Source organism: Rhodnius prolixus, unplaced genomic scaffold, assembly GCF_049639745.1.
Source record: "Rhodnius prolixus isolate KJV_2025 unplaced genomic scaffold, Rpr scaffold_4, whole genome shotgun sequence".
Classification (NCBI taxonomy): Eukaryota; Metazoa; Arthropoda; class Insecta; order Hemiptera; family Reduviidae; genus Rhodnius; species Rhodnius prolixus.
The window spans coordinates 35,747,228-35,766,485 of NW_027411614.1; the positions used below are offsets into that span (position 1 = coordinate 35,747,228).

The 19,258-nt window shown below is 32.1% G+C and overlaps 1 protein-coding gene and 1 long non-coding RNA gene across 6 annotated transcripts in view; one reads left to right on the top strand and one right to left on the bottom strand.

The window, feature by feature from the left end:
* The window catches only part of SPR (G protein-coupled sex peptide receptor), a 270,016-nt gene that overhangs the window by 8,872 nt on the left and 241,886 nt on the right, over window positions 1-19,258 (top strand). The window lies entirely within an intron of this gene.
* On the bottom strand, window positions 1,533-17,615 carry LOC141456472 (uncharacterized). Its single transcript, XR_012459789.1, has 4 exons — window positions 17,300-17,615; window positions 16,508-16,623; window positions 14,822-15,011; window positions 1,533-4,587 (listed from the first exon to the last, which is right to left on the bottom strand). It is a non-coding gene; the product is annotated as an uncharacterized lncRNA (long non-coding RNA).

Sequence of the window (19,258 nt, forward strand, 5' to 3'; positions counted from 1 at the left end):
AATATTTTTATCAGCGATTAGCGATGTTAAAATAAATTACTCTGTAAAATTGTTACATATATTAAAACTAAATAATATTGAATGAAAACATCAATTCAAGAATGTTTAATCTTAACAACTTTGTATTTGGATTGTAAAACAAACATGGCTGTATATATTATATAAATTATGTGACGACAGATGAAGACATTTGCTTTGTGAAGATATTTCTGTCCCAGTTGTGTCAGTAAAACATCTTTACATCATGCACATTCTAACTCTCTCTCTCTACCTCCTAAAAAGTTCTGTACTATTTCACCTCCGGCTAAAGTTCGGCCTCTAAGTAAAACTTTTAATATATTCTATATTCATATTCAAGATTATATAATATTGTACCATCATCATCATCATCACTACCTTCATGTTCTTCAAAGTACATAATTTTCTATTTAGTATTTAAATATTTATTCTGTTATATTAATTTTAATCGATTATAAGAGATATTTGCTCAGGTTTCCTTCAGGTAATTTAAGCAAATAGACAGTAAATTTCCAATTATTTATAAATGTAAAAGGCTTTAGTTAATGAGACATTTCAAATCCCTCTCTACTGTGGTAGATGTGGTAACGTCAAATGTATCCAAGCGTGATGGTTGATTAAGTGAATTTTCCTCTAGTAAAGGAAATGTATAGAACTCTTACTAGGTTGATAAACGAATTGTTTTCCCAGAAATGCAAAGTACCAATTATATAAAGATAATTTAATTATTTATTACAAAAACTTAGCAATATATGAAATGAAAATCGATGGTTTAATTTCTGAACGAACTTAATATTATTCGTCCAAGATAGAAAGACCAAATCCTTCGCTAACTAAATCACTCTGATCTATTCAGCTACCCAAAAAAAAAACAACAGCAATTCTAACAGAGCTTAGGTAAAAAAATCCAGTCCCAGATTTCACCCACATGAAATTCATAGCAGTCCGAACAAATCGGATTAACCTTACACTCCAACAATAAATGGATGTTTCTCAGCTCACACAATCTACCAAGTGAATCTGCTATGAAACCAATTGAGATGTTCTGAGATTGCCTTAATATCAGAATCAACGATGTAACCGGGTGTCTGAGAAATGTTTGTTAAAAGAGAGCCTTCATTTTGTTTGCATTTTTAACACTTCTATTTTTATATATTTTTGCAAAGTTCGGACATGAAATGAACTAAATGTTCAAGTTCTATTAGTTTAAGACTAATACTATTAATAATAATATAATAATGTACACAAGTACCTTCCAAGATAGTCTTGCATTAAATTGTCAACTTTAAAAGTGTTGAATTTAATTACAACAGACGTGAGTGTAGTACTAATAAAGTTGATACAAAAATTAACGACTGTAGCCGATTATATAATTAGTTTTTCTTAAGACATTTTCAATCAAATTCCACGAGGTACAAATATCTTTATTAATTTATGAGTAAAAATTACTCAGATAAAAAAATAATTGTAAATTATCCAGCGGCCAATACCACTGTGGTACTTTTTCACCAAAATATGATGTAAAATTGATTTATTTTTTATAGTATTTGATGGGGCAGTAATACGGTAGAAAATGCTGTGTAAATGACCATACATTCTGCTAGAGAGTACATTTTGCAAAATATAAATTATATTAATGGCCATTACTGTGATTTACTGGTAACAACTCCTTTATTCTAGGGCTATCATCTCAGCGGAATAATGTCAGCTGGCTTCGAAATAAATGCCTTTTTTAATTTAATAAAATAAACTGTTTAAATGTAAATTAATATTTTCTTGTTACTCTTAACATTCATTTTGCATTTAATCAATTACACTTAACTACTCAAATCAGAAGTAGCACTTAATTAGTTGTTATATTTATTTCTTAATCTTTTAATGAATTATAAAAAACTATTGTCTTGAGGCAATCAAGCTTCAAAACGTGTTTTAACTTTGATCAAGAAGTTCATTTGTTTTAAATAATAGTTTATTAAGTTTGTAATTTTTTTATCAAGAAAAGTAGAAAAATATGAAAGTAGAGCCTTTTTAGAGCTTTGGCAAGAAATGAATAAAGGAAATTATAGTAGATGTGATAGAGTAAAAGAGAAAAATCATCTTATATTGTGTATTAGGACTTATCATTGTAAATACCCAGACAAAGAAAGAAGTTGATGGCGTAGAAAAAGAAAGAACATTACTATTGACCTAGCGACCGAGTCTTTAGCGTGCAAATGTGAGAACTGGGAATGCCGGTGATGGTTAAAATGGGAAGAGTTTGAATCCACAAACGACGTAATCCTACCCAAACTTAGCAAGTCCCATTATTGCACAAGTGCTACATATTTGTATATTTTTATATCTCTCAGTAACTATCTACAAGGGTATTTTTCTTATAACGTTCAACTTCTCTCTCACTTTGGGTGTGGATATTTGAGAGAGTTAGCTGGAGAATCTGAGTGACGAAACAATAAGTCTAAGCACTAACTCAGCAAAAGAACTGGTAAGTTCAAATGTGAAATTCAACACTTAAGACGTAACTTTAAAAAATACAGCTTATCCAGTTGTTGTGATTTCTCAAAAAGGGTTCCAACGAATTTGTTCAAACTTTGAATTTAATGTCCACTTGAAATTTAAATAAAAAGAAGCTGTACAGTTGAACGAGAGGAGTAATAAATGGAATAATAGTAATTAGATAATTAAATATGTGCGAAATATCAGATATGCCTAGGAACGACTATGTAAACTACAAGATAAAGTTTTTTTTTTTAGTCAAGATTTACAAGAATTAAGTGTCGAAGATGAAGACCCTGATATCTTTTTTTCCATTAACGAAATACCCTGATAGAATTTTTCACAGACTGCTCCACAACTTTGAAGCAATAAGTCTGGGTGGGAGTGGAAAAAATGGATTTTAAGGGACATGTTGCATCCGAGTTGATGGTATTTTTTTGTAGCAGTATTGTCCACCAATAGAGTGTAATTATTATCTCTTTTGTTGCCCAAAAAACCCATGCCTTAAAGGCTTCCCAAGCTTCCTTTTCTTTCCCCTTTAAAACTAGGACAAACGCAGGATTCTTTGCAAGTTGTCGAAATGGTGGCCCAACAAAAATACCTTCCTTAAATTTTGCAACACTTAATCTAGAAAATTTATCAGTTAAGTACTTGAAGACTTGTCCTTCTTGGATCATAGCTTTGACAAAGTTTTTTCATCAAACCCAGCGAAAGAAGAACATCTTTTGGGACCATGAGAGGCTCGGAAACGACATTTTCCTCGGTGGTCAGTCTGTTTTAATGTAACGTGATTTCCTATCTCTACAGTTCCACATAAGTAAAAAAACATCAGTATTATTTAGTGTACCTCAATTGCATCCCTAGGAGTACAGCGAAGACTTTCAGATCGCCATAGATTTTCTGCAAGAGCTTAATCAGTCATTTATTTAAAAATGGGTGGATAACTTAAAAATCTACTCTACTAATTCTTCTAAAAAAAAGCTACTTTTTTTATACATGTTCATAATTGTTTTTTAGAAAATCATTGGTCTGCTTTGTTTTAAACTTGTTTAGAGAGGTTAACATGCACTTTTTTATATTTCACTTGCACTCTTGATTTTATTCAAATCAAATCATTGTACAAATGAAACAGCCAATATTAAAAAAATCAAAAAACACACTAACATCACGGATTTAATCCCAAAGGATTTATTCGTTAACATTTATCGGAACAGTTGACTGTGAGAAATTCAATAATACCGATTCGGTATGAACTACTCTCACTACACGAGACTACTTTTTAGTTGTTATTTCTGCATAGTTTGCTGTCTGTCACTTGATTATTCTCAATAATATTATTCGTTTTAGAAAATTACCGATATAAATCCGAACATTCCCCGTTTGGGAAAGATGTGTGGTGCTTAATATTATATTTTAATAAAATCCGACATAATAATGTGTACAGAAAGTTCAACTTTAAGGGCAACTAGGAGACGCAAAAATTTAGGTTTAAAGGAAGGATAGAGAACATTTAATCAGAGTGAACTTATTACGATAAAAAAAGCCTTCAAGTAAATAATGGAAAAAGAAATAAAGAACAATAATTATAATAATAATAATAATAATAAACACCCACGTTTGCTCAAACTACAAATCCTATCAAAATGAGTGCTCTTTCCTTTCCATCAAGGGCCGTAGAAACATTTACAAGGCACTTGATCTTCAGAAGTGATCAAATCTAAAGATGAAATTTCAAACGAATTAGTTCTCACCATCGTCAACATTCTACGTCAAAGCCACACTCTAAAAGAGGTACATTCAACTACATATTTACATACCATTACCTCACATTGTCATTTCACAAATAATAATTTTAATTAAGTTAGAATGAAGCTATTGTGTTAGTTAATTAAGTGACCTTAGTTATAAGGTAGTTATTAAATGTAAGCCTCTTCTATAATTAGTGTTTCTACATGAACCTGTATATTCCAGTCAATTAACAGAAAAATTGTGAAGTTTAAAGAATTGAAAGAGTCTTGCAATGTTTCATGGAAGTTTTTTTTTTTGTAATTTCGTTTCCATAAACTCTCTTGAAACCTGAAAAAGAATTCGAAATTACAAATTTTAATAGAATTAGTAAGATTTATTGATACTTAACTAGGTAAAATGTCATTAAATGAGTATTTCTGAATCAGTTTTATTTAAATCACTTAAATGATTGCTGTTTGCCCGTGGATGAATGGATAAATAAATAATCTTACAAAAGCCGTCGAACAGAAAAAAAAGGAAAGGACAACATAATGGTGGCTAAATTTTTAACTGGAAATATCTTTTCCTCCAGAAGCTCTCTACTGTAAGATGTTGGAATTGTAAACAACTGACATTGGACTAGTCGATATTTTTCGGAATATCCGAGCCGTTTAGTTCACTTTCTTCTGTCCCTTATAACAACAGGAATGCTGGGATAGGGCCTAGTGAAGGCTGGAGTTGATGCTGAATCAGCCTGTTCCACATGTCCAGTCGACAATGTCGTCCCTTGATCTTCAGCTACATAGAAAGCTTTTTTTTCACGACCGACATAACACATCCTCTCCACATGGCTAACATATTTCTCTTTGTCTTTTCTTATTTTGTGTACCCAGTTTTATGGAGCGTATACATTCACTTTATATTCACTAAATATATTATAGGTCTTTTTTATCAATAGCTTTTCTTAATATTACATTATGCTTTCTTTAGAGTTGTGGATTTTACCATGATAAAGCATTGCATTTTATTCACTTCTATGACGCACTTCCACTATCATTTTAACTTAATGAAAAGTTAAAATATTAAATAATTCTTATAAAACGCTTCTTTGTACACATTTATTTATTTATAACTTAGTAAAAGTGAAAGAACCAAAGTTTCCAAACAAATGTGGCACCTAATGCAAGTACAAACCCAGCGGTGTAGCTTTGTAATTCATTTTGGTTTCAAGCAAATTAAATTACACTAAATCGTCTCTAGGACACATCAGGCGACGCTTTGGGAGGATAATAATATGGAGGATAAGATTGGAAACATAATAAGCAGGGTCAGGGATTTGGTTGAACTAGATGGGACAAATAGTTCTTCTCTTTCTATAGTAAAAGGAATGAAAGTTTTCTCGCAAATTAGCATTAACAATTACATCTACCAAATTAAATTAACAAGAACCACTCTAAAGTTGAGCTACATAGAGAAAAATTGTTAAAAAAAAAAGAAACATTTTCAAATTAATTAATTTTCAGCTTCATTAAACATGGTTCTGTTAAGATTTTAGCCAAATTAAAAAGAACCCTTAAAAACAAGAGATTGTAAGCAGTAAAAAATAATAATAATAGTGTATCAGTCAAATGAATTCAATTTATCAGGAAGCCTTTGAAGAAGCCAGACCAGATAAAATGAAAGTTAGATCTTGTATACGTTCCAAAGATCTTTATCTAAAGTATTAAGGATATGGTTATTCTATAAATTCTTAATCGTTAGTTAATTTAATTTTTATTTATTTATTCGAACTGTTATGGTTAAATAAATCGGAAATCATGTTATGATTCCTTATTCTGCATTTCGTTTGCAGATTTAAATCGACAGACTGTGAGCTTTACAAATTCAAAACGTAAAATTAACAATATTGTATCAACTCGTTGATATATTTTTATTTGCATATTATTTGAATGAAATTCAGACAAAAATGCTTAAATGTCGTGCATTTATTAATAAATTGCGTGTAATTTATTGTTGTTGATAAGTTTAGCTGGTTATGTATCATTATTTTTACACAGCATTACCAAAAATATTATTTTGATATTTGCATAATGAGTTAAGCAATAATTTTTACGAGCATACCACATAAAAATCTGGTGTTTAGGTCTCACATAACTCCTTCATAATCCAACTATTACACTAATTTTAAAAGCCAATACTTAGGCTTTTTCGAGCTGAAGAAGAAAAAGAAATTTCAATATCTAAGTGTCCCAAATTGAATAAAACCCCACTATTGATGCATTTATGTGTAGCTTTCCAACAGCACTCCCTTCTTCTTCATTATTCTAACTCCTACTCGTCCTCTCCAAAACAGAGCTATTCTAAATAAAATAGTGTATTACTCCTCTTAATACTTGATTAAATTGACTGAAGATTTAATCAAAATGTTTGGAGTAAGTATTCATAATACACCAGCTAAGGTCGAAGTTCATTGACTTTCTGTCCAACTTGTTGACTATTTTATAAGGACTGTATTTTTTTAATATTTCTTCTCTTCTGTAATCTTACCATCAATCATGTGTTGTCAGAAATATTTGCCCAGTGCTTTCAGCTTTTGCTTCTGCTTTTTTTTTTTTTACTTTTCAATTTTGATAGAACGAGTTAAAGATAAATCTTTTGTTACTCTTTTCTTATATTTACAATTTTACCCGTAAAAAATGATTTACATAAAGACATTGATTATAGAGTAATTTTTGAAAATAAACTACATTATTTAGAGATATAAATTTTAATTAAATAGAACAAGTATTTAGAGTGATAATTTGATGAGGTCAAAATGAAGTGTTATTTATAAATACATATAACTGTGCATTTTGCTAGAACTGTTGAACAAAACTTCAGATGGTTTTTGGGAGTATGGTATGAGTTTAGTTGAGTTCAATAGAGGATACAGTTTTACTATATGTACAAGGTTGTAGTGTGTTGTATTGTTGTTACAAGTGTGTTGGGAATGTAGTAGTCGTGGTAGACTGGAGCATACCGGCCTGGCAACACGTGATAAGCTCTGTTTAGGGAGCACCAGTGACGATAACGTCTTCCTGCTCTCCGGGGACAAACATAACCCCCATATATTTTCATTGTTTTCCCATTTTATTTCCCGTAGTGGTTTTTCAACGAACAATCCACCACTTCTACTGCCACTTTCCTACATTGTACCCTTCCCGTCTTTGGCGAAAACCTTCTGTCGGATCGTCAACATTTAGAAGTAGGAGACATTCCACGCACATCGTAAAATATTTATTTTGCCTAACAGTTCTCCGTTTGTAGTACTTATAACTTTGGGAATAGTATATTTCATTAATTTCGATTGTAATTTTTTTTTTTTTAATTCTTAGTTCAAAGTGCTTAGCTAAGATCAGTAGCGCAACTGGTTGTCTTATTTGGGTTGGTTGAAACGTTGGCGATTCTCTCAAAACTTTAAAAACTCAGCTAAAAATAATCGTATACTAATACAGCAACGATACGCAAATCCGAAATTGAAGAACGAACGTTCTGACTGGAAAAATAATAAATCAGCCTACGGTAACCGCATACCACATTTCAGATATTAATCTTAAAGATTAGGGGAATTGTGCGGGTGTTGGAGGTTTGGACTTTGTTTAGTTCTAGAACGTGCAATTAAAAATTTATGTATCAGAAAAAAGCTAAATTTTTATGCTGTTAAGCTAAATTTTTAAATAGTTTAAAAAAATGGATAAAAGCAATGTTTTAATTTTGTCCTCAGCCTTGTAGCTAAATGAGAGTTACCTCGCTGGCTAACATTTCTTTTTATTTTCGATACTTTTTGTGTTTAATAAAGTAATTCACTGGTTATGTTTGACAAGATTTCAGACTTTCCAATTTGCACTGAAGGAAATAAAAATTGTATTTAATGGAGGAACAGTTAAATATAAATTAGAAATAGTGCGTTTAATTTGAAACTGTCACCTACTTTTTGCACCAATCCGTTAATGATAGAGGTGTAGGCTTAACTTTTACTTTGTTGTCCACGAGATTTGTATATGTTTGGCTTGGAAATATATTTTCAAAGCGCAAAGTGTGTCTCATAATTCCATTCGTTTCTATTTTTAATATTGTTAGTTTTTATTGTTTTAAAATATATATTATAAACTTGGCCACATGACAGAATCTAGAAACAGTTTTAGATGTGGATAAACTAACTGGACCGGACATTTTGGAAGTTTATTAAAAAAACATTTATTTTGTTCTCGTTTTGTAGTTTATACAAATTCTAGTTTATCTCTAACCTTATAAACAAGTTAAATAATGCTCTGTAAATCGTTGTGTTCTATTTAATTTATGTTAATTTTAAACGTACTTACACAATGACTACATTATACATGTAAGAGACTGCTATTGTTGGAATTTAATAGATTCATTCATATTTTTATTGATCATTTTGATGATGTAGTATTTAATGTCAAGACAAATTAGAATAATTATTGCTTTAAATTGTCAGATGCCATTAGGTAAGAAACGTGAAAGTTCACAAGTAGAATCGACAAACAGAATTTTTTCTGTACCAAGTAAAACTTGTGTTTTGAGCACAAAATATTTAAACATTCTGAATTCGAGAAAAAATTATCAGAAGTTTATGTTTCGATTAATTAACTTTAAAGCCATTAAACTTTCGTTTAGTTTAGTGCAAATGCAGATAGGGACTGATAAAGAGCCAAATCCAGCGCAACATAGAATATTTATGTTCCTCTAGCAAACACATCCCATGCAAATGTATGCTTACACAATATGTATTGCTTAAGTTCTGCGAAAAAAACAACTGAGGTGAGGACAGCTAAATTCATTAAAAGCAACTTTGGTAGGCTAGTTTTGAAGTCTTACTGCACTTTATTTATAGACTACAGTCGAACCGAATCGAGTAACGGACACTGGCGGGGAAAAGCAAAGTGGCCGCTGTTCGTTAGAAGGAGATAGGCAAGTTTCATAATGAAAAAATATGGGTTTTTTTTCCAAACATCTATTTAAAAATTGTTTATTATTAATAGATTTAAAACGTGCATAATTGTATAATTATTAAGCTATATGATATGCATCAAATTTTTCTTAATTATCAAAAAAATTTATCAAAAAACTACATATTATTGACTTATTTAATAATTTTTATAATAATCATCACATTTATTCATAACAATAATAATTTATGGTAAAATTATCATCATACTATCATCTATTATTAGAAAAATAGAACAAACCTTTCGGCAAGTTGACGATGGCTCGATTTGGTTTTTGCAAAATCTTCCAACACATTTAATTTCTCTTCTAGAGTTAACCACTTTCGTTTGGGAGACATATCGGAAAAAATAATATTGTTCGTCCAAAGTAATATTGGAAAATGATTAAAATGGTACAAGGTATATGAGCTTATATAGGAAACTTTAGGAAAAACCAGAAAAAAAACAAAAACTTGAGAGGGGATAATTCTTTTGATCACCTCGTCAAACCAACTTTTAATAATAAGGTGGTCGTTGGTGGGAGGTGAAATATATAATCCATTCCCCAAAATCAATGTCCGCGGTCGCTTAATATAGAGTGACCGTTAGACGGAGATCTTTTATATAAAAAGTGTATAAGGGTAAAACGGGGGAATCCAAAAACTTTCCGTAAATGGAGGTGGCCGCTAGTGAGAGTGTCCATTATGAGAGGCACGTCTGTATTAGTTCATTAAGAGGCCAAAATGTGGATAATCCACTTTTCCCTAACAACCTATCCTTGCTCATGTATGATTTTTTGGAGCTTATGTGATTGAATCAGCATCGTTTCACGGATAGATAGATGGCCGTGGCATTTTTGTATTTATAAACCGGCTAGATAACTTAGTTGATCGTAAATTTCGTTTGGGACAGTTAATAGAAGAAAATCAATCACAAACTGATTTCTTAGATTTTCAAATTTTTACAACTAATAAGTGGTGATACTGCGATGGTGAGTATTTTAGATATTGAATTTTTTCATCTGTGTATACAGCTAATGTGGCGTTTGAAAAATAGCTGATAGCCAGACCGATACACACATTGCAGAATGAAACGAGAAAAGAGGAATTACATGAAATAGTATTAATGCGCAGGTGAGAATAGAAAAGATTAAGCCAGGCAGTAATCGATTTGCATGATAAAACGAGAACTCACAGTGATTTTTATTTCATTGCAAAAGATTGCACAGCACCTGGCTCTAGAAACATCTTTTTAGGAAATGTAAACAATTCAATGTATTGAGTATTGAATAAAAAATTCAATTGAATATTGGTGGGAATTAGAGGGATTGTACGTTACTGAACGTTCTAGCTTCGGACACATGTGGTAGGTTGCTATTGGATAAACAGTAAAAGAAGCTTACCTATATTTTTTATTTTGGTTCGAAATGTTACTGAAAAAATAAAAAAACTCTGATCCGTTTCCTTTTAAGATCATGTAGAATCAAATTATCCTTTCATGCAGTTTGCAGATTAGTAATCTTTCTACAATATCTAACAAATTAAATCAGCCAATTTATCCTTTCTGCACGTAATCTTCTGAAACGAATATAGTATTGACAATTTTTATTGTATTCTTACTTCTGGTGAATTCAAGGGTACTTTGAACATAATGATGGCAAAGTAATCTCTTCATTTTATTATCCGTCATTGTACACTCAAAATCATCTGACTGCCATTTCTTTTGAGTTTCGTTATATTTCGAAAGGAGTTATATTTTTTGAAAGATACAAAAGTAGATTTAGAGAATTTTTGAAAAGTTTATTGCACATATATTACGTTTTAAACTCTGTAGTCTATCAGAAATTATAGGGTATTCTTCATTGTAACTCGAAGAAGTTGTAGGGCAATGGTGCACGAACTTAACCCCAAGGCTGACTGGTGAATGGATACTTGCCAATTTCTCTCTCAAAAATCCTATTGTCTTGCCTTTCTTAAATGAATAATGATATCTCCTGAGAAGTGGAATTACTTTGGTGAAATCCACATAACTGGTCTAAAGATTGGATAATGGTAAAAATTAGGATGGCGCAAGGCTCAAGTCGATGCAAAATTGAGAAATAATCGATATTGTGTATTTTAATGAAATCACGAAAAATAATTCAATTTTAGACTTTTAAAGAATGCTGACCTATACTGCCAACAACTAGATGAAGTACATCGTTTAAATAATTGAAAATAAGTTTTGTTGCAGCATGATAACGCGCTTGGCCACAACTCCTCTCGCCGAACTAAAAATAAATTCAAACAATAGGTTAATTTCTTTTCACTAAACAATTCAAACAAGCTAAAAGAAAACTTCATTAACAACGTCAGTCAGAATAAATGAGCCATTCATTTAAAACAATGAGTTATTCATTATTCTCTCGATCTTATTGGTTAATGTGTTAAGAGTCTGTCAAGTCGGTATCCTTTTAGAACAAAAACGTTCCAATTTAAAAAATCATAAAAAAGTGGAATTCTAAAAGAGTTTAATTCCATGTTGAATTCGCCAAACATGAACATGATAATGTTTTTTTAAAACGATTTCAAACTGAAAAAATAACATAAAATGATAAAACATAATCATAAACTGCTTGCCCGTTGAGAATAAATAAACCAAAATACATTGAATATTAGTTACAATATTGGTTGTACGTAACTGTTCGACAGGACCAGCTAACAAAGAGAGGAAGATGATGAGGTAGTGGTTACTAAAACCGGTTATGTTGTCTGTAATATCTGCAACATATTAAAACAGCCGCCTCGGAATAACTAGGTCGGTAGGGTACTGTTTCATGCTTGTTACGTTTTAGGTGGGGGACGGACGGAACTTTCATTAGTCAGTTGGCGGCGGCTCTACTGCTGCTCTGAAGTCACCTAACTCCAATGCAACGAGTGCACTATGCATTATAGCAGATTTTTTTAATGTTCAATTGCCTTTTTCTAGGATAGTAACGTAACCATAACAGCGTTTATTAAGTAAAAATATGCTAAAACTGCTCCAGGTAAAACGAAATGTAGGTCCTTTTCTCATTGTTAGAATAATAAATTATTTATTACACTAAATTATAGGCGTAGAGATAGGTATGACAAGGATGTCTACTTTATCTCCCACACACCCTTTCCTATCCTTTTTGAAAGGATTAAGAATGTCAACCGATACTCCCAACAGGCATCTTTTACAAGAAACTAGGATGAATACCCTTTGCATTGTTGATAGCCTTATTTCTCTAATATTCTGCAGAAGAGGAGATAACCTGCATATTACTGAACACCAACTGCAAAGAGGTAAAGCAGCTTTCCTTTTTAAGCTGTAAAACAAAACTAATAGTATTCAAGGAGAGCAGTCCGGCAAGAGCTACGTAGACTTAGCGACCAAGGTATAATTCGAACAAGTGAATTCAACTGTCTAGGATGTCAACTTCCTTTAGACGACATAGTTGAAATACAAGAGAAACTGCTGAGGTTTCACTTCATATGATACCATCCGAAGAACGGAGTGAAGAAGGCAACAAAAACGTATTTTAAATTTTACAAGGTTATGACATTTCCAGCTCTTCTACTTTCCAGATCTTCGGATCTATGGACTGGAGGCTTTATTCTGCAACTGGGAGATAAATCGAGAAGCGGAACCCACTGCTTACAGCTGGACTGAAGACATTAAAAAAGAATTTCGTGCAAATAATGTGTAGAAAAGATAAGCGATTTTAGAAGCTAATTCTAAATTTATGAGTCAGAATTATATAGTTGCCTTTCATGTTTTATTGACGAATTTTAGAACGCAGAGATAGAATATGTAAATCAATTTTTGTAAATTTTAAGCTAAAATCTTTTGTATAATGTACAATTATTTATATGTTAAATTAATATTTTTTTAATCACATTTTATCAATTGTTCCTATTTATTATTAAAAATATTCTAAGCTATGTTTTCTATTCATTAGTTATAAATTAATTACTAGCTATTGTACTTATTGTCAGTCACTTTTTACCAAACACAATCCCAAAAATTAAAAATATTGTTTTATTCAAAATATTGTTACCCGTCAATAAAATTAAATCTTGAGTTTATAAGAGAAAAGTTTTAAAGCATCTCCATGATTAGAAAACTGTCGATATGTCAGTCTATCTTTTCTTAAATTACATTTGTTTGACCTACTCTTCTTATATTTTTGTATTCATTATTTTTATATGATTAATTTTTGTTTGTTTAAATTTTTTATTGAAATTTACAACTGCAACAACTGCTGCAACAAGCAAATGTGATACAAGATAAAACAATATCATCCTATAATGCTCTTATGATCGCGGGGATATCTTCTCTTCAATCTTTTTGGAGTATCACCTGGTATCTGGGTACCTGGTCATTCAGGACATAAGGGTAACGAAGCGGCAGATTTATTGGCCCGGGAAGGCTCTGCGAGATACTTCGTTGGCCCGGAGCCCTGTTTTGGGGTTCCGAAGTGTATTAAGACTGCGACCATTAACTTATGGGTGCAGAGTATGTCTCAGGAGTGGTGGTCTGCCACCACTGGACAGAGACAGGCGAAGGAGTTTATTAAAGGCTATTCGCCGAGGCTGACTGCAGAATTAATCCGCCAAGGACGTGGGGCTATCAGGATGATTGTAGGTCTATTAACTGGCCACTGCAGACTCAGAAAACACATGCATCGCATGGGCCTGGCAGATGATAGCCTTTGCAGGTTCTGTCAGGAAGAGGAGGAAACACCACTGCACGTGTTGTGCCATTGTGAGGGGGCTTGTTTGGCTAAGGATGTTACTTCTCGGGGAGGAAAAACCAAGGCCTGTGAGCTTTACCCAAGAGTCGCTCTCCAGCATTAAGAGTCTAATTAAAAGGACAGGTCTGGAGGGTGAGCTTTAAAGTTAGGGGAGCCACAATAGACCCAAAGGGGTCGCAGTGGCGTAGGCCCTGAGGCCACCCAAATTTAATCTAATCTAATCTAATCACCTGGTATTGCAGAAGAAGATAGGTGTTCGATTAGAGGGTTGGGATAAGCTGTTGTAGAGGAATGAAATTTTAGAAAACGAGTCTTCGCAAGATCTTTGACAAACGGGATTTGGAGATCATTATGGATGGTGAAGTTAGAAATATAAAATTTATTAGCAGAAAAATGTTATTAAAACATAAATATGTTTCAAAAAAATTTAAGTTAAAAGAAATTTAAGTTGAAGATTAAGAAAAGATGAAACTTAAGAATAGTTATATCGAGTAAAAGACGATGTGTGTTCACACAGATTACTTCTCTCACAATGTCAAGGACTGGTTTTTCCCCCGTCTTCTACGAGTGGGTTCTCCAGCAGTGAGCGCTATTGTATGATATGGCTGAAGGCGGAGGATTCCAACCGTTAATAAGTAGCCACTTTTATCGTAAAAGTACAAAGCTTTGATTCTCAAATCGATCTTCCACTCTTTTTCTTTTTTTCTGCCCAATTTGTATGGGGTGAATTTGATTTTTTGCACGCATACTTCTGCTTTCAATATCTTTCTTTGTTTTGCTACAAAGACACTATTCTTACACCTTTGTTGACAGTTGATAAAGAACTTATGCCCACCTTATCTTTGGCCGATCTTCTATTAAACTTAAAGGCACTATTTAACATAATCTGAAGGCCATAATACGATTATTATTATTTTTTTCCATAAATCATTACTTATTGTAGAGACAATTAATTTTACTATCTTAGCAATATTAATTTTTTGCTTGAAGTTTTCAATGAAGTTTTGTTCTAAGCTTCCCTCAGTCTGAAAAAAAAGAAAAGAATTTTACAAATCCGTCTGGGTGTGTTCTGTCAACAGAAAATTCCATTTCACTGAATAGATTCGATTATCTTTTAACTCGCAAGCTAATTATTAGATAATGTTTCTCAGGATAATTCTTTTTTATGCAAGTCGGGAGAGATGACGAGGTCTAGCTTCTCTCAAGAGTGTCTTTCAAGTGTTAAGAGAGATCTCATTATTCGCATAGTATTAATAGGAATGAAAGATGCGGTAAAATTTTAAATTTAAAGAAGATCAGTTAAACGAATGTTCGCACAAATCCTGAGTTTCAAGTAAATTGTAATTGGTAGCCCATACTAAGGCAGCGGAAAGTCCGTGAAAGAGTTTGCGCCGTTTTTCTTGAGAACTGATAATTTCGCAACATAATCTTTTATTATTTTTATTAGTTTGAATATTCTGTTGGCAAAGTTTTACTGATTTTTTGTTAGGGTGGTTCCATAACCTAGTTATTAAACTTGAATGTAAAGCGCCTTTTCACAGATCAATCCAGAAGGATTAAAACCAACAATAATTTTTACTGCTACTATAATGTAAGGCAAACTATTCGTTTATTAATTTGGTTAATACTTTAAAAAAAAAACCTAGAAGTTTTCTCAACAGTTTGAAAAATTGGAATTACTGAAAATTATGTTCTGCTAGTAAAAAAGGTCATTTTAAGGACAGAGCTGGTTGTTGGTAGGTAAGAAATGACGACAAAACAGGTGCTTGAAATTTGATACTTCACCCACAGCTGGTGAAAAGATTTAAACGGCTAAGTACTAGGGTACATTTTCAAGGAATATGTTTTTTATTAGTCTTCTTTTTGCGCATTTTTTTTTTTAAAGCGAAAGTTGAATTCAAGCAAGTAATCTTTGCCTGGCTTTTAATATTTATTCCTTGTTATTCCAACTGATCTTTAGAAGTTCAATTATTTATTGTTGACAATCGCATTAATAAATCGTTAGCAGATGCTTACCTTCATCGAACGAATAAGGTATTTATCAATTAAGGTTAAGCACTCATTATGTATCTGAGTAGAATTTTATTGCTTTATCCTGTGAATACTTAATTATTAACATATCTTTTAACCCTTCTATTATCCGATTACAGAAACTTGCCGCCAAATATTAAATTGACTTTCGCGGCAATAAAGTTTTACTAGGATATGCCCCGCGCCAAATATAATCCCCCATTTGAACCACTAAAAGATGTACCATAACCATTAAATGAGGCGTACGTCCGCCAACAGATAACCCAATTTAATCATTAATACAGAGGACAGAACTCGTGTCTAATCAACTAACTTTGCTATTCTAAACTGTCTTTCTGGGGCAAATGAATACTTCCCGTAAGTTTAACCTAAAATTAATTAATTAATCTGATGAAACGAACTATGTACTTTTTTTTTGTAATACTTAGGTAAAAATGAAGAATATGAATTGTATTACTAAAAATACTGTGTTATAAGAAATTTGTATTACCGGGAGTGCGAATCACCTTAAGAAATTTTGTTTTCCATTTTCTTCGTTTGTAGAGAACCAATCCACTAAAATTCTTCAATTTCGCATCACAGAGATAGCTTTTGTATAAATGATTTCTATAAAAAAAAAAAAATTAGACACAGCCCTTCAAGTGTCATTTCAGATAAATGGTGGTTTTACCACCTTCATAACTCCAGTGAGAATTAAATATATTGCCAAATTTGGAATTGTAAAGAAGGTGAAATTTAAGAATTACGTCGATATTTGAAATACGCCAGAAGGCAACCTTCTCTTTTTAGGTGGCTCACAAAAAAATAATTGTGCAAACTAGTTGCGCCACTTCCTTAAATCATGGTTTAAAAGGGCTGAAGGGAACCTCTATTGGTTTGCACACCCTTTAAACAATGTTCAACCATTCCTGAGTCAATTAAATTGGTGGGCAACTGCCAAAAGATTTGTTAAACAACCATTTTTCTCAACAAAACCTGATGAATCAATCTCTGAGATTGAGTTCAACTATTTTAACTTGCATATACTGAAATTTTTAAGATGTTTCAGAAAAAAAATCTTCTTTTATCGTAAAAAGAACAAATAAAAATCATTGCCTCAATTTCCAGACATATTTGAATATATTTAAAAATAATTGAATCAATAACCCGAATTAACGAAGTTATTAGCCTTCAGCATATTTTATTGAATTCAATATTCTGGAGTTTATCCCAAGCAGTTAGAAGAAGAGTTTTCTAAAATAACAACATTTAGACATTTATATTTGAAACAAATTAATTAAACCTGTTAATTCTAAGTCACTGCTAGTTTCCTCCGTTGAAGAGAGCGTCCATAATTTTAAGAAAACAACCTTTATGTACCTATGTTAATTGCCAAAGTGTGAATCTTGACTATACCTAGTTTTAGAAACAATGGAACTAACTAATAACCAGTGTCAGTACTTATTGTCCAATGCCTTACAATACATACTACACTACTACTATCTGCACTCAACATAATCAATAGTAAATAGAGCACAAACTACATAGAATAGAACAAGCTGACACTGGAATCACATGATAAACGCGCACGTTGGTCGGGTGTTAAGTGATTGCAAAACGCTAAGATTGACTGCTGACATGGATACTTACCGCCCTATCTAGCGTGGTATGAATGTACTCAAGTTGAAACTGTTGTTCCCTTTCCAAGCAACAGGGTGGAAAGTTGATAAATGCTGCTTATTGTGTAATATAATAATTTAAACAAAATCATTTGTACTTATAAAACAATGACTTCTTGGTTAACGAAGCTGGCACCATCTGCCCCATTGTTCGCGAATATCTTAAGCTACAGAAGATCATTTATTGGTGTTCAAACATAAAAATTCCGATCAGCGCGACCCCCTAAAAAAAAAATTACAGCACTAAATTGCGGTTTGTGACGACAAAAAAGTAGAGACGGTACTAACACTGAACAAAATCAGCGAGGTTGAAGTAACGAATGTTTACAGTTTTCTTTCAACGAATAAATTGGCAGGGCAGAAGACTGTCTTGTCTATCTTATTAGTTAGTTTATTATCTTACATCGGTCGTCCAAATTATTCGGTGTTCAGAAGTCAGAGACTGAATATGCTTCCGTAATATTACTTCTTCATATATTGGTTATAAATTGCCCACTTTTTTGGGCTAAATTGTTGGGTTTAATTACTTGAGTCAAAATTATAATTACTTGTACTTCAATTTAGACATAAATGACTTCTGCGTTTCCTTCCTGATTAATTCTATCGCACAATTGAGAGGCTTTCGATTTTATTATCCTCTGAATTGCATTGAAAAGAAGGAATGTAAAAATTTATTCTCAAATAAATAACCCTTTGTCCGCAACTCAAAACCTTTTGATTGACCGTCATATTGATCCTTTTCCAAAAATACAGAAGAAGAAAGGAAATCGTTCAACCTGAAAGCATTTATGTGTATGCTAATATACGAGTATGCTCGTATACAAATAGTGAGTGTAGATTTTATTTATGAAATGATATAACTGATATTTTGTAGAGTTTTGAATTATTTTTATTTATATTCAGCTTCTTTGGGAATAGCTATAGTAATATTGTAGAACTGTATTGCCTTTTATTCTCACCTTCTCTCCTTTATTAGAATTTATGTCGCTCTGAAGGGAACATTTTGTTTCCTTCCTGCGAGAATTGTATAAATAAATAAGGAAGTTTCGATTCAACTTTAAATTATCCCTTCTGCAAATGTGGTTGCATAGCCTCGTAGACATTTCATTAATATTTGTTTTTGTTTATTACTCTTTCCCAGATTATTATAACCATTTTTTTTTTTTTAATTCAAGATATTAACAGTGTAAGAAATGTGGCAATAAGGAAATAGAATGATTTAGTTACCATTAAGCTGACTTCTCTCACAAATGAACCCCGTATAGATTTACTTTTTCTTATCTTTTCGCATATTCTTTTTATCTTCTATTCCTTACAACCTTTTTTACAGATTTTTCTTCAGTTTTTTTATTCAAAACTGATTCTTTTTTATATGAAGTGATTTTGAATGTTTTTCTTGGCATAGCCGCAACGATAATTGGTTTCCTTGAAGTGAGCGTGGGATATCGCGTTTGGGAAAATAGTGCACGTAAAGATCGCTTGGTTTTTGTATAGATTTCGCCTAGTATGTGAAAAAACAGTTTTTATTCTGAATCGTACTAAGAATTTATTTTTCTGTTTCATGGCTGTTTAATAAAATTTGG